The sequence below is a fragment of the Ahaetulla prasina genome, chromosome 4, assembly GCF_028640845.1.
Source record: "Ahaetulla prasina isolate Xishuangbanna chromosome 4, ASM2864084v1, whole genome shotgun sequence".
In the NCBI taxonomy this organism is placed as follows: domain Eukaryota; kingdom Metazoa; phylum Chordata; class Lepidosauria; order Squamata; family Colubridae; genus Ahaetulla; species Ahaetulla prasina.
In genome coordinates, this window is record NC_080542.1 from 23,224,019 (window position 1) to 23,235,429 (window position 11,411).

Sequence of the window (11,411 nt, forward strand, 5' to 3'; positions counted from 1 at the left end):
TATAAACTAGAATTCATTTTCAAAAACAGAAAAGCATTACCCATCTTTAAAAATAACTTGATTATAGACTAGATGTTATTTCATAAATGCCTTGATGAATGAGGCTTTCTTTACCTGTGTATATATATAGGTAAAGGTAAAGGTTCCCCTCGCATATACGTGCTAGTCGTTGCCGACTCTAGGGGGCGGTGCTCATCTCCATTTCAAAGCTGAAGAGCCAGTGCTGTCCGAAGACGTCTCTGTGGTCATGTGGCTGGCATGACTCAACGCCAAAGGCGCATGGAACGCTGTTACCTTCCCCCAAAGATGGTCCCTATTTTTTCTACTTGCATTTTTACGTGCTTTCAAAACTGCTAGGTTGGCAGAAGCTGGGACAAGTGACGGAAGCTCACCCTATTACGCGGCAGTACTAGGGATTCGAACCGCCAAGCTGCCGACCTTTCGATCGACAAGCTCAACATCCTAGCCCCTGAGCCACCGCGTCCCTGTGTGTATATATGTGTATGTACATATATGTGTATGTATGTATGTATGCATGTATGTTTTCAACACTCCTAATGTTGGATAATATCATTTTACCAACTTTTCAAGCCGTATATTCAGTTGCTTTGACTGAGATACATCAACTAGTAGCCAAAATACATGTCAAATTAAGCCTAAGTGGTCAAGAGAAGGTTCAAAGTAATATCCCTGTAATTCTTCAAACTGATCATTCCAAAACATTATACATTTCCATGCTTTCTCGTTCTCTTTCATTCAAGAGGAAAATATGAATCAGTGGAGTCTCCTTGACATTTTCTACCTCCTGGAAAAGTGAATTTTGGTTCCTGCTCTCCAATTCTTTTCATTTCACAACCCTGATTAATGCAATTGTATATACAGACTCTCTTCCAGTAAGTAGGATGCTTGGGCAAATATTGGCTTTGTCTCAGATAGAAGCAGAATGCTTTTCTGGAATCACATAATCAAATGACATCTTCACTCTATCATGGCAATCTGTGGCAGAAGGTAGTCTAGAGTCCCAGGAGGGAGGGGCTGCTTCCCAGAGGACAAAGAGGCAGCAGAGCCTCGAAAGACTGGTAAGCAGGAAGTAGGTTAAGATAGCCTCTCACTAACAGTTCAGAGTGTAGAGTCCTTGGTGCTCCCTGAGCTTGGCTGTTTTCTTGCAGACATTTCATTACCCAAATAAGTAACATCATCCGTGCTAAAAGGGAGTGGGGTTTGGTCCATTTATATGCAAGTGGCTTTCCCTCTCAGTGTTAGTGGGAGTGATCTCGGTGGTTCCTTGATTAGGCTGTGGTTTACCCTGATCCATGGATTACCAGTTCAGACTAAAAAGCTAAGAGTAAAACTGGTAATTAAATGCCTTCAAGAAAACTGCAAGCTCAGAGAGCAACTAAGCACCCCATCTCCTAGTATATTCAGTTTTTAGATGTTTACTTTGTAGTTTTATGGTCTCACTACCGATGGCTCCAAGGAACTTATAAAACAGAATGAAACAAGATATAACTTTCTAACAGAATAACAAAGTGAGAAGGGACCTTGGAAGTCTCCAATCTCTTCCTAAAAACCTCCAGTGATGGAGCACCCACAACTTGTGGAGGCAAGCCGTTCCACTGATTAATTGTTCTGTCAAGAAATTTCTCAGTTCTAAGTTGCTTCTCTCCTTGATTAGTTTCCGTCCATTACTTCTTATTCTGCTTTCAGGTGCTTTGGAGAATAGTTTGATTCCCTCTTCTTTGTGGCAGCCCCTTAAATATTGGAACACTGCTATCATATCTCCCCTAGTCCTTCTTTTTTTATTAAACTAGACATACCCAAGTTCCTGCAACTGTTCTTCATATGTTTTAGCCTCTAGTCCCCTAATCATCTTTATTGCTCTTCTCTGCACTCATTTTTTAATCTCAGCAAATTTTTTATATTGTCTGGTGAAAAAAAACCTCCTTTCACACATACACACAATCCCCAATCTTTATTGAGCAAAGAGTTTGCTTGAATGCCATCAGCAATAGGCTCCATAATATAAGCCCCACCAGAGAGAGTAAAAAAAAGGAGAATTAAGTGCAGAAATGAAACACATCCATTTATTCACTGAAGCACAAATGTGCTGGCCTTTTGGATGAGTAAATAAATGGGTGCACAATATTGTAGGTGCCACAGGAATACTGACCTAACATTACATGGTCTGACATAGTCTGACATTCTACATGCTCAGTCATGGCTAAGGTTCCCCCCCCCTTTTTTTTTTGAGCTGAGCTGCAATTGGAAACCAGCTTGTCATTGGTCATTATGGTTATCAAATATATCTTTAGCTGAAAGCATAAACGGTTTCCTGGCTTTTAACGGAGGAGGCAGGCTGCCGCAAATAATGAAACACTGCATGTGGCAGCAAAGTGGAATTTTAGCAATGTACTGGGGATTAGGATCAGATTTGGAATCTTACCAGCATCTCATTTTTTTCCCCACTAACCGAAGGACTGCATTTCCAATTTTCCCCAGAGTTTCTCCTATATTTCCCACACAAACATTTTCCTAGCTTTTAAGTATGGCCCATTTAGGTCTTCGACACATCTAGGGCAGCAGATCTATTGGAGCCAACCCCATTCTCATTTCCCCCCCACCCCTCACTTTAGCACACAGTGCTTCTCAACTTTAGCCATTTTAAGTAGCATGTTGGCTGAGAAATTCTGGAAGTTGAAGTCCACCCTTCTTTAAAATGGCCAAAGTTGAAAGACACTGCCTTAGCTTATATTAATGTAATATTCCATCCATATTTTTTCCTTTGTTCTTCACTGAAATCAAAGGCCAGAAACGTGTGGATACATCCAAAGTAATTCTTGATTGGGTTTTTAACTGCTGTATGTTACTGCCATGAATGAAAAATACTGATTAACCTGATCCTCTCAAATGAACTGTACTTTTAGAGGTTCTCCTCTATGTAAGGGGATTTGACAATTGCTAGCATTGAGGAAAAAGATTATTCCTGAGTGCTTGGACTCTCTTCATGAACAACTTCCTGGAGTTCAAGATATCAGGAATGATATCAGGAATGGATGAGTAGATAGATTTTTATGGTAGAGTATCCACAGCTACCTTACTAGAACTTGATAGAACTTCAGCTCCCGTAACTTCAATCCAGCTTTATATGTAAATGAAAGGATTAACTCCTGACGGGGTAAAAAAGGATAGAAAAAGTGCAATTTCTAGTCACATAACAGCATAACATTGTTCCTTTTCAGGGTAAAAAGGGAGGGAGGGAGGGAGGGAGGAGTTTACTCCAAGAGCATTCATTACTTTTCATTTTATTATTATTTTTAGTTATATATCTTAAATAGCTGCCCACTCACCCAGGTAACTCTGGGCAGTTTAGAAGAATTAAACACACCCACACATGCATATGCGTGCACACACACACGCACAAGTACTTTTCTATCCTTGAAAAGCAAACCTTATTCCCACTATGTTCATCTACCTCATACTTTACATTGCCTTTTGTTCTCTAAACTCCTTGTTCATTCTGAAGGTCCCATTAACTCATCCCTGCCACGTTTTTCTTTGTCTTCTCATTGCTCTCAACCCATTCATGTGTTTGCTTTGCTACTTGATCTTCCATTCATTCTCTTTGCAGTATATAAAAAAACTCGAAAGTACTTTTTTTCATAATGGTCATTCACTTTTGTATTCAGTTCACATTCATTTAGCACCCATTCATTCTTGACACTATTGCTTCTTGTTATGCCACACGTGTTTCTTAATTATCCTATTCCCTGTGCATTCAATTTATTTCTATATAGTCAACTGTCATCGTATATACCTTAATGGACATACACACAGTCTTTTTTTTTTTTCATCTTCTGACATGCATTCCTCGCAATAGATTAACACTATCCATCAACATAGGCACATCTTAATGTTTCTCCATCCATTTCCCTATCTTCAATAAAGATACCAGAAAAATGCTTTTTTGGGGTGCTTGGGTGTGTGCGCCTTTTAGTCAGACAGCTTAATTGCTGGCAACTGCCTGAATTAGTTCCTGCATTTTTTTGCCATTGGTGCATAATTTACAATTATCCCGTCAAACACAGCTATCTTGATAATTGAGACATTATTTTCACATCCATACATCCATTGCATCAGATAATTTACAGACAATACTGAACTTGGTGCATTAATAGTCAAACTTGATGTGGCAGCTTTCCATTGTATCGGTTATTTTAATAGGACTTGTGCATCCAGTTTAATCTGGAGAAAATAATTAAAACTATTTGTTATTTTAATTAAAGTAAATTAAATTAAACTGCACTTTGAAGCTACAATTCTTTTAAAATGATCAGCTAGGAAGATAGCACTCATTAATCACTTTATTAAAATCAAATAGTTATAAAAAGAAGCAACACAGATTGTTTTAAACAAGGGCTTGTTAAATTTTAAGGTAAATTCCTTTCGAAAAGGGGAATTTTCTTTAAAGTAGGGGAGAAATAAGGATGGTTCTTCTGAAACTCATCAGATAGCATCTATTTTGGGAGCAGATTTTTGAATGTCTGTTCTAATGCTTTTCTTTTAAAAAAACTGAACTACTTGTTTTTATAAATTATTGGTTTTATACTATTTTATATCATATAGATATAGATATAGATATAGATATAGATATAGATATAGATATAGATACAGATACAGATACAGATATAGATCTATCTATCTATCTATCTATCTATCTATCTATCTATCTATCTATCATGTATCTATCTATCTTCTGGGGTTTATTATATAAGGTATATCGTACAACTATATATTTACAACTATATTGTAAATGGCCAACTTTTAGGAGACCATCTAAGATTCCTGAATTATTATCATTAATTTCAATTGTTTCCCTCTTCCTTTTTTATTCTCAATTTTGAAACATAGCTTCATTAGGCCTCTGGAATACTTGGTTGAATAGAAAAGCAAGATGAAATGAAATGAACTGAAATGACAGAAGTTGCAGATTAAAATTAGTTAAAGGGAAAGAGCTGGGGTTAATATCAAAGACCAGAAGGTTGGTTATAATATAGGCTGCCAAAATGCAAAACGTTTTTGGGGACATCACAATACCAAAGAAAAAGTTAATAGTCTTCTGAAGTCATGGACTTCCACACCTGGATGCCATAAAAACAAAGACTATTTTACTTCTTTCTGGCAAAGCATATCAATAACAGGCGGAATATGGAAACGGATAGGGTTTCCACATTTGACAGCAAAAATCAGGATGACCACTAAATGGCCATAAGAAGTAGTTTTCTTGACCACTTTGAAACCACTTAAAAGTCATCCAAATGTTTGCAGCTGAGATCGCATAAGTCTAGAAAACTATGTTCCCTATTTTACCTATCAGTATCTCACAAAGCTATAAAGAAAGAAAGAACATTAGCTACTCAACTATTCTATCGATTTCTTACAGAAGACAATAGTCAACCACCTCCAAGAAGCCCATAGAGTAGGCAGGATTCAAAAGCAATTGCTCACTTCCACTGTGGCCTTCAGAAACTCATATTTGGTACAGTATTAAAGCAAGTCCCAAACCACAGAGTTCCACAACAATCCCTTTATTAACTCCAAAACTATTTTATTGCTTTTGAACTCCCAGTTAGTAAACAGTTGCACGATTGGCATGAATAATCTATCTCTGATGTTAAATTTAACACACACATCCAATCTCAGTTGTACCCACGCACAAATAAGCACACTGTTTGCTGAACGGGTGCCAATTTTGAAAATGTTGTTGGAAAGTATGCGTTCATCCAAATGTGCATATACAAATGTGTGTCTGAACCGCCATACCTCATATATATGTATCGTGTAAAATTAACACAGCCAATATAGGCTAATGCTGTTATCTTTGTAAATGACAATGTACTCTTTTTACTGGTTTCAGCAATTAAATACCTAGTTGAATGCTCATGTCGAATAGCTAACACTGTCACAATCTGGCTTTTCCCAGTTTGGTGCCCTCTAGATACACTACCATAAAAACGTATAGAAATCCTAACACTGTCTCTAATAGTGATATTCACATTGCTATAATGCTGATTCTTAACTTGCCCCTTCCCGCCCCCAAAAATGGAAAAGCCTCTTGATGTCACTCCTTTTCTTCGAAGGAAAGGCTGCTCAAGCTCTTTTGTCAAATTTATTACTCCTCAACAACAGTTAAGAATTTTTAAATTGTTTAGACTAGATCTGGAATTTTTTATCCACATATCAAGCCCTTTTCAAAAACCTGGGATAGGAAGATGTTGTTTGATGATGTTACAGATACGGTTGTTGGATGTAAGCTGTTTCAAGTAAAGCTGCCTTTTGCAATTGACTGATGATGGTTTGATCAATGCCGATGGTGTTCAAATGTTTGGAGATTATTCTGCAACTGATTGATTTTAGGTTTTTATGCTGGCTAAGGGGAAATCGGAACTCTCTTCTTCATGGCCAGCCTACCAACCAAACTAAGTTACTTGCCTCAAATGACTGCTTCTTCAACAAGTAGGATGTCAGAAGAATTGCAAAAAAATTCTGAGCTCCCCAAATGTATAGATACCAATTTTTGTTTGGCTCCACCAAGCAACACATTGAACCAAAAAATATCATTTCAAAATATTTGTTTTTTTTTTATGATTTCTTATCTTTTTTTTAAAAAAAATCCTCTGTTAGGGACCCAGAATTATATGTTTAAGATTGGCGACCTAAAACAAATCAAATAAGTAAAAACAAATATTAATTTTCAAAGGGGAAAGCAGCTGTGTTACACAGGAAATTTGCACCTCAAGCATCCTCTTCACTGGGATATTTTACAAGTTTTCAAAGCAAAGCGATATTTTGTGCCTGGCTCATTTAGCATTTGTGAGGGTGCTCATAAGTTAGTAATTGACTCTCCCCAAAAGATGGAAGCTGCAAAATCTTATTTATTTATTTGTATTCCGCCTTTATTATTTTTGCAAATAAAGGTGGCAAACATATCTAATACTCCTTCCTTCCCCTTCCTATGCTCCCCACAATAATTTTGGGAGGTGAGTTGGGCTGAGAGAGAGTGACTAGTCCAAAGGCAGCCAGCTGGCTTTCATGTGTAAGGTGGGAGTAGAACAAACAAGATGACAAAGTGTCTGGAGGCTAAATCCTACGATGAATGGGTGAAGGAGCTAGGTATGTCTAGCCTATCGACAAGAAGGATTAAGAGAGAACATAATAGCTGTCTTCCAGGACTCTAGAGGCTGTCACAGAGGAGACTGACGTATTCTTTAAGGCACTAGGGGGGGACAAGAAGTAATGGGTGGAAGTTTGTCAAAGACAGATCCAGCCTAGCAAGAAGGAGAAATTTTCTGACAATAAGAGCAATTGATCAGTGGAACAGCTTGCCCCCCCCCACCACCACCACCACCCCCGCCCACCCTCCCCCCGTGGTTGTGGGTGCACCATCACTGGAGGTTTTCAAGATTAGATTGTCTGGACAACTATTTGACTGGGATGGTATAAGGTCCTGCCTTGAGGTGGGGAGAGTTGGACAAGAAGGCCTCCAAGGTCCCTTCCAACTCTATGATTCTAGAACTCACCATCTCCTGACCCAAAGTCACCCAGTTGGCTTTCATGCCTAAAGCAGGACTAGAACTCACAGTCTCCTGCTTTCTAATCCAGTGCCTTAACCACTATACCAAACTGGCTCTCTTTTTTCCCTCCATGATTGTGGCAGTCAACAGTATTTTCAAGTTTGCTTACAAAGAAGAGGTTTTTTCCCCATCAGCAGTTCACACAGAAAACATGAGAGTAATAGTCCTTTTATTCTCCCCTGGGTCACTTATTTCTGGCTATTGGTTAATGCTAATACAATTGCAGGGTTTGATCTACCCCAGGGTGTGTTCCACTTACCTTTGCTACTGGTACACAACGGGTGTATGTGTGTGTGTGTGTGTGTGTGTGTGTGTGTGTGTGTGTGTACGCTTGCTTCGCTCTTGGCGCTTCTGCGCATGTGCAGAGGCATCTGTGATGATGTCTGGGTGGGTGGGCGGAGCCTCCCGCAGCTGTTGCTACTAGTTCGCAAGATCTGGACCGAACCTGGATGGGTAGCAACCCACCACTGATCTACCCCCATCCCACTGGCATAAAAGACTCAGGAGTGGTTATCTCACATTTCATTTTATGACGCCTTCCATTCTACAATGAACATCTCTTGCACAGGGACATTCCCAGAGGATCAAACCCACATGTGGCCATAAAAAATAGATGAAACTCCCAAGTACCTCCTAAAGTTAAGCAGTTGTGAATTTTAATGGGACAGAAGTGGGAAATTATTAATTACAGTTCCAGGCTGCAGTTATTATTGATGATATTTAATTTTAATCGGATTGAGATATAAGGGAATTTCAATCAAATTTAGTTCGGGTGCCCCCACCTCTTAGAGTCTGTAGCTTACAGGTGGATTTGCATATCCTTGTATGAAATACGAAGTTGTAATATGTTCATCCTAAATGTTTTACGTCCATCCTAGCTCAGAGAATCAGTTCTTCAGAATATATTTTTTCCATCACAGAAAAAGAACAAAGAAAGCCTTATGGTTTGTCACACTGGCAACACACAGGAATAATTTGCAAAATTGCATCGAAGATGCACGTATGTTCTTCCGCCAGAAAATCCTGTATATTTCAACCTTTCCTCAACAGAAACATGCCCCTCCCCTTTTGACTAGGATTGTCCTCGTTTGCCCCTTTTCTAATTTTGCAATACATTTTGCAAGATGAGGCACCCAGCATTGTACACTGTCTTCTAGATGCAGCTGCTGAAAACTAAAGGATTGTGCCAAAGGCATTACAGAAAAGGTCAGGTTTTTATGGAGAGAACAGAAATCTTGCAGCAATCTTCCCAGAGTTTCACTACAAAAAAATCCTGGATCAAACTGGGAAACAAAAACACAACGCTTGCAAGGTTTGACCTAGCCCCATCCCACTGGTACAAACGACCCAGGAGTGATCATCTCACATTCCATTCTATGACATCACAAGCATTTTACAATGAACATCTCCAGCGTTATTGAGCCCCTAGAGCTTCCTTAATATAGCTTCCCACGTGTCTCCCCAGCAGTGTAGCTAGCTCATGTGGCCTTACTGCCTTTATCAGGGGAACAGGCTTCTGAAGGGCCCCTGGCAAACAATGCCTCTGTCAGAGTGTGTGTGTGTGTGTGTGTGTGTGTGTATGTGTGTGTGTGTGCATGCAGGTGCATAAAGAAGGTGGTGGGAATGGATGCAGCACCTTCTCCTGCTTTCAGAGACAATGTCTGTCAGAGACATGATTCAGGATTTTTCAGGACTGTCCAGCACCAGCCAGTAATAAATGCTGGGATTTAGTACCGTTTTCCCCAAAATAAGACATCCCCTGATAATAAGCCCAATCAGGCTTTTGAGCACATGGCAATAAAGCCTAGCGCTTATTTCAGGGTTCAGAAAAATATAAGACAGGGTCTTATTTTCGGGGAAACATGGTAATAAATGTCTGGAACACTCTTCCTGACCCGGTTGTTAGTCTCTCTAATCCCCATACTTTTCACCATAAACTGTCTACCATTGACTTTTCATGTTTCTTAAGAGGTACCTAAGAGGGTGTGCATAAGCACATCAGCATGCCTACCGTCCCTATCCTACTGTTCCCAATTATATGTAATCATTCTATGTGTTTATGGCTGTGTTTTGCCAATTTATATCCTTTTTTTGTGCCAATTTTTTTTTCATGTGTCCATGACTATGTTTATACTGTTACTTGTTACCTTGTACTTGTTGATAAATAAATAAATAAATAGATAGATAAATAAATAAATAAAATTCTGAAATCATCAGTACTGAATGTGCCAAACAATCCCAGATGCAGTCTTAAGACGTTCGCCTAGGAACACTTTGGTTTGTGGCATAAGCATTCTGAGTACAGTCCAAGAAACCAATGATCACCTTTAAAGATCTACTGGGGTTTGGCTACCTTTGAGTTAGCTTATGTAGGAGAAGGAGTGACAGAACGTGGAGGTGGAGTTAAAAGAGGAATCAGCCTAGAATCCCTACATATCCACAAGCGAACCAACCTCCCTTAAATTCTGTTAACCCTTACCTAACTCCAAGATAGCAATTGGTTAGGAAGATTCCTATGCATAGATATGATTAGAAATAAATGAGTTCAATTGGACCTTCACATGTAGACTTGGTCTTTCACGCCCGACAGCTTACTTTATTTTCTTTACTCGAGGCATGCCTGCAGAGTTGCTAATAATTTCTATTCCTTAGGAGGTGTGAGGAGAGGAAACATGAAGGAGAGTATCTTGTGGAAAGTCTTCTCTCACGGAATGGCTTCCCAGAAGATAAAAGAACCATGTTCTCACACTCTCACACTCAGCAAGCTGTGGAAAACATGGCTTTGGAGGGCTGAATTGAGGGTTGACAGAGACAATGGAGTATGTGATGATTTTCTGATTTTGATTAACAGGAGCCGTGTTGAGATGTTTTCTGCTATAATCCCTAAAATAGGTCTTTTTACATACGTCTAGTGGTCACATTTGTATTTTAACACCTGTAAAGGCCTGCTATCTTTAGCTTGATTTAATTCATTTGAGAGTCAAGCGGGCACCAAGACTTTCTTAAGAAGTCTACCTCAAATGTCAATTAAAAAACCATTATATTTTTTTAAAACATCCACTAAATCTGTATACCCAGTGAAACTATACTATGATGTTGATTTATTTGGAACAGAACAAACTGGTTAATACATTAGGGATTAGAACAGGGGTGGACAACTATGGCCCCTTTACAATCTGTGGACTTCAACTCCCAGAATTCTTGAGCTCAAATGCTTGCCAGAAGGTTGAAAAAGATGATGACATGACCTTGGGACACAGCAGCTGTCAGAAATATGAACCAGTTGCCAAGCATCTGAATTTTCATCATATGATCATGGGGATCATATGCTACAAAGGTAACTGTGAAAACTTGTTATAAAACACATTTTCAGCACCGTTGTAACTTTGAATGGTCACAAAATGAACTGTTGTTAAATCAAGGGTTACCTTTATAAGGGGTTGATCAGTTAATCTTATATTGTTATATGTTTACCAAGCAGTAAATCCTACCATTTTAATGGAGCTTACGCCTAACAGAATTATAGTTTAAACCTGGTATAACTTTGCATAAAGGAGTAAACTTTTGCAGTTTGGTGTTCTTATGTCTAGTGGAGATCAAAAGAATATCATAGTTCCAAAGACTGTAATTTCATCGGAGTAACTTTTAAATCAAGCACATATATGAACATAAGAATTTATCCTATAGAAAGTCAGATTCTTGGTCAGTCTACCACACAATATCAACACTGGTTGTGGATTTGCAAGATTTCAGTTAGGAGACCTTCTCAGTCCTACTTGG